At 35.4% G+C, this 6,036-nt stretch overlaps 1 gene segment (V, D, J or C); it reads right to left on the reverse strand.

The window, feature by feature from the left end:
* Positions 1–2,292: 2,292 nt before the first annotated feature.
* Positions 2,293–2,898, reverse strand: LOC311092763 (immunoglobulin heavy variable 1-18-like). The segment is given in 2 exons: positions 2,792–2,898; positions 2,293–2,713 (listed from the first exon to the last, which is right to left on the reverse strand).
* Positions 2,899–6,036: the final 3,138 nt, after the last annotated feature.

Here is a 6,036-nt window from a genome sequence, read left to right on the forward strand (position 1 = left end):
GTTAGTTTACGCAGTGTTTTAGCGTAGCGCGTCCGTGTTGCACGTCACACGCATCACACACATGACAAGCGTCGGCCAATAGTGAGCCTACGTGGTGACGTGCAACATAGACGCGCTACGCTAAAACACTATGTGAAAAGACTCGAGGCCCAGAGAGAAGGAAATGAATAGTGGAATAAAGTCGTTATTTTTGTTGTTTTTTTGCGCACAAAAAGTATTCTCGTCGCTTTATAAACTTAAGATTGAGCCAATGTAGTCACTTGGACTATATTAACGATCTCTTTAATAACTTTTTTGGGCCAGCAAGTTTCATTCCCTTAGAAGCTTATGGAAAAGTGATCCAGCTCTCAGATTTAATCAAAAATATCTTAATTTGTGTTCTGAAGATGAACGAAGGTCTTACGGCGTTGGAACAACATGAGGGTGAGTAATTACTGACAGAATTTTCATTTTTGGGTGAACTAACCCTTTAATATTAACGTTTTTTGTATTAGACAGGCATTATGTCACTTCAGAGGCTCTTCCCTTTTTTCAGTGTTACTCAACCATGTCCTCCTCATTTCTCATGAGTTTTTGTACAGCTGCCTGTATTAGTGTTTCCACAGTGTCTGTTGCACAGTAATACACTGCAGTGTCTTCAGTCTTCAGCTGATTCATGTGCAGATAGAAATTAGAGCTGTCCTTAGTTGCTGTGAACCTGCCCTGGACTGACTGAGCTGAGCTCTTATCAGAATCTGAATAATAATAAATAATCCATTCAAGTCCTTTTCCAGGTGCCTGACGGATCCAGTGCATCCTAGTGCTACTAAGAGTGAATCCACTACATGCACAGGTCAGTTTGTGGGAACCACCTGGAGCCACAACTACTGACTGTTCAGACTGTGTGAGCACAACCTGAGAGTCAATGCCTGTGGATAAACAATAAACATTTTTTTTTTTTTTTTTTTTTTTACAAATAATTAAGATCATGTATTTATTTACAATAAGAAAAGAGTTTATTTTGTCCAGGGAATATACTTACCAGACACTGCGGCCAGCAACAGCAACAGATACAAAGTGAACATGATTTATATCAAGGCTGAACTAGTGATGAGTTCTCCAGTCAACAGTGCAGTTGTTTAAATATGTAACAGACATCAGATAATTTGCATAGAAACCCCGAATTAGCAAAAACTAGATCTCGTGGCCATAAAGGGTCATTTCATGAACAACAGTGCCACATCTTGATATAGATATAACAATGTCCTTCTGCAGCATGAATAAATGTGATTATTTTCAAAGCAGGCAGGAGCATGCAACCTCATCTGAGTTCTATTAAAAACAGATGTGATGTTGTGTTATGTTTATGTGAAAGTGAATAAAGGACTGTAGCGAAGTTGTAGAGTTCAGTGTGCAGTAGTTGAATGTGTACATCAAACAGATCAGCCCTTTTCCACCATTGAGCCGTTGTTCTCACGTCTTGTAGCACAAATAGTGGATCAGACACCTATGAAATCAAAGGTGATATTGCGTGACTCACACTCTCGTTCTTTGTTGTTAATACATTGGATATTATTTAAATTCTGTTGCTTTTATACGAAAATAAATAAAACAAGACACCCAAAAGTTCTGCCTTGACACCAACAGATTGAAAAACAGTTCAACATTAACATTTAAAACAGTGCACATGAATAAGTCTGATTGTCAACAGGTTTTCAAAAGCCCTTCTTACATTCTGTGAGAGCAAACACAAAGATAAAACACAGTTTAGACACAATATCCATTACCATGTTATGTAATAAGTAACCTGATGCAGTAAAGTCACAAATGAGTAGATGAATAAAGTATATTAATGAATACATAAAAGTGGGGCTTAAAAGGGAGGACAAGTTTGCATAGGCTGCCCTCTAAAGGTTTCTATTTTATGTAACCTTAATAACCTCTGTAACCATGTCTGCCTTTCAACATATTTTTATTCTTATTTACTAGTTCAGAGACATAGTAGCTCATTATGAATTTTTACAAAAATGTTTATATATCGTTTCCTAAAGCTTCTTTACTACTTGTTGCATGATTTCTGAAAACCTGTTCAAAAGATCAGCATTTATTAAAGATATTCAATAATATGAATGTAACATTTAACTTTCCAGTTGTTAAAAAAAAATCACACATTGAAATGTACGGCCATAGAACTCAGCTGCATTTTAATTTGTGAATGTTTTTTGTTTTGTTTGGTTGTTGTTGTTGCATGGTATTCTTAATGCTTGTTGTTCATTTAGAAAGACCTCCACGAAGAAGTAGTTAAGGATTTAAATCAATATTTTAATAAAGTGAAAATCAATAAACTGGCTTGTTACAAAAGTATCAAGTGCTCTTGAGCCCTCAGAGACATGAGTAGTTTTTGTTCAGCCCTGCAGTCTTTTGTCTTACTGTGAATCTCTTGCACAGTAATAAACAGCTGTGTCTTCAGTCTTCAGGCTTTTCACCTCTAAATACAGCATGTTTTTGCTGGTGTCTTTGGTGATGGAGAACTGGCCCTGTAGAGACTGAGCAAAACTAGTGCCGGTGCCACTATCAATCCACCCGATCCACTCCAGTCCTCTCCCTGGTTTCTGACGGATCCAGCTGTACCAGCTGCTCATTGAGAATCCAGAGACACCGCAGGACAGAGTGACTGATTCTCCTGGTCTTTTCACCACAGAATCTGAGGAGGTCAAAGACTGACCACTGACACCTGAAAAACAGAGGAAAAATCATGTTAGATGATTTAGAACAATGAAATAATAATCTACTACAAATGGGAGTTTCTCACATGCAATAATCATCAGTAGGAGTCCATATAGTAGCATCTCCATTACAACAGAAAAAGCCAGTAAAACAGTTATAGTTACACTGAAGCTGTTTTAGTCACTGAACACATGCACTGACTGAAAGTTCAGTTTATAACACAATCTTTCACGAGTCGGGGAGACGCTGACCCTTCCCACAAAATAATTTGCATCTTTGGATGTTTGAAGTCTTACACTAGTTTAATCTGAATATCTAAATGTTTTTTACAGTAAATAAGGGGAAAAAATCTTAACTTGTATTTGATAAATTATAAATATTTGATATTGACCCAATATGTCCTGTTATTTTCAACAGTCCAGTTTTTAGCTCAGGAAGGATTTGTATTTATTTATTTGATACCAGAGGCATTCGTTGGAAAGGAGACAGTGTCAGGAAGACTCATAATTCTTTTTTTCTTTTTTTCTCTTTTTTTCAGATTTTTATATTACCGGTATGCATTTGGAATAATAAATGCATTTAACAGATTTTTTAAATAATTTCTCTAATGTGTCTTGATTAAGAAAAAGGAGACAAACTTATTGCACCAGAATTATTTTGAACAAAAACCTTTTCACCGTTTACAAAGGCCAATACCTTGCACAATCTGAAAAAAATAGAATGATTAAAAAGGGATCATAATTTGTGATTTAAATTACAGTATATCATTATTATTTAGTTCTGCCCTGGTGAAGCTTATTCACATAACATATGTTTAAATAAAGTCCAAAAGACAAAATAATAATTGGATTTACACAAAAATCGCCCAGTTCAAAGGTTGAAATGTTTATTCTTAATAACCAAAGAATGTGCAGGACATTCAGGAAATGACAGAGTATTAAGAATCAACTTAAGCATACATTGAAAATGTACTGGTAATTCTCTGCCAGGACATTATCCAGTAATTTTTACCAAAATGTCCATTAACCCTTTAGCAACATGTAATTCAAATTACACCTGTACAAAAATAAATAAATTCTGGAACATCCCATCATATTTATACTGTACATTGTTTTTATTTATTTTTTATTTTTTTGTGCAATGTTTGTAAACTTTTTAATGGGGTATTAATATAAATTCAGATGTTATTGTATCTTGTGGATTATATTTGTTAGGTGAAACAGCTTCACCAGGGCAGTAAATAAAAATATAACATTTGTATGATCCGTTTTATTTACAATTATTATAATGTAAACTCACAGTCTCAACCGTACATACAGGCTACTTGGAATACAACAAAGCTTGCCATATGCTGATAAAGTATTTCATTTATTTCTATTATTATTTTTTCTGGCCTGGAAATCAATTTTAGTATTCTCTGATATTTCTTTCAGTTATTGTGCATCAATGTATCAATGGTTTGAGTGCATCTGACTAGAGATTCGAGCGTGATTGTGAAACAGTTGTTATTTGCTCATGTGATAGTCAGTGGCCGTCATGAGAAGCGATCACAAATGAGGTGATCGGAAGCCTCAGAAAACTGCTCAGAAAAAAATCCAGTGAGAGTTACGCCAGAGGGCTGAAGAACAATAAATCCCGAACGATAAAAAGTGCTGAGCTAGCATGTCTGTGAGGGAGAGTTCAGAGGCTGTGTGCCACAAGGCCTATGCCGCACTATATGCATATGGTGCATCTCACTCATTTTAGAACCAGCTGGTTGTGATTCCACATTTATCTGCCTTGTAGGCTGGATTTGCAGCTTATCAAGATACATTTAAAGAATCATGGATTTATATGTGCATAATGGTGCATGTTTGGTTTATTATTTTAAAAATCATACTGTATCTTCAGCTTTTTTGTTAAAATAAGCTCCATATTGACAGCATATTGGAGGTAATTAAGTGGTAGAAAGGTCATTAGAAAAAAAAACTTTTCAGTGTAACAACCATGTCCACCGCATTTCTCATGAGTTTTTGTACAGCTGCCTGTATTAGTGTTTCCACAGTGTCTCTTGCACAGTAATACACTGCAGTGTCTTCAGTCTTCAGCTGATTCATGTGCAGATAGAAATTAGAGCTGTCCTTAGTTGCTGTGAACCTGCCCTGGACTGACTGAGCTGAGCCTTTGTCAGAGTCAGTATAATGGTGCAAGATCCATTCCAGTCCTTTTCCAGGTGCCTGGCGGATCCAGGGCATCCTATAGCTACTAAGAGTGAATCCACTACATGCACAGGTCAGTTTGTGGGAACCACCTGGAGCCACAACTACTGACTGTTCAGACTGTATGAGCACAACCTGAGAGTCAATACCTACAGAAACCAACAAACAGAAAATGCTTTACACAGAATCACAATACTGATAAAATTGGTTTGGGTTTTAAATTTCAACTCCCTAAAACTTCCCCTTAACTCCTTCAGAATTTTAAAATATAAAAAAACACTCACTGTGTGCAGTTGCCAACAGCAGAAAGAGCTTTAGGGAGAACATTGTTTTTCCTCTTCAGATTGAACACTCATTTACTAGTTGTTTAAATAGAAAATATGACAGTTGAGTTTGCATTTACTCATGCATGTAACAGAGTCGAGTAGGTGTGTTCAAACAAAACTGGTTCATCACAACCACCAGTTATTCATTTAATGAGAAAGGGTGCACCCTTCTGGTGTCTGAATTATTTTTAATGGTAACACTTTACAATAAGGTTCACTAGTTAACATTAGTTAATTACATTAGTTAGCATGAACTAATAATGAACTGCACGTATACAACATTTATTAATCTTTGTTAATGTTAATTTCAACATTTACTAATACTTTATTACAATCTTGTTAGTTAACTGTGAACAAACATGAACAAACTATGAACAGCTGTGTTAGCAAAGATTAACAAATACAGTAGCACATGTATTGCTCATGGTTAGCTCATGTTAGTTAATACATTAACTAATGTTAACTAATGAACCTCACTGTAAAGTGTTACCTTTTAACTTAAACTTTATTACTTGCCATTTAGCAGATTATTTTAATGTAAAGACACTTAAAGAAAACTGATTTACAAAGTCTAAAATGTCACCTGACCTATTCCGTGTCCAAAACATTTATTTATTGACATGCAAACTTTTGGTATTTTGTCATTTGACATTATAATCTACACACATTAACTATGAAAAGTTTAATATTATGTCAACAAATATATATATATATTTTTATTGAAAATGTCATCACTGAAGCGTTCTTGTGCAGGAACTGTGGCAGTTTGTGGCACAGTGTACTATATAGCGAACACAATAATTGTC

The sequence above is a fragment of the Abramis brama genome (genome assembly GCF_963993115.1).
Source record: "Abramis brama genome assembly, chromosome: 1".
Lineage (NCBI taxonomy): Eukaryota > Metazoa > Chordata > Actinopteri > Cypriniformes > Leuciscidae > Abramis > Abramis brama.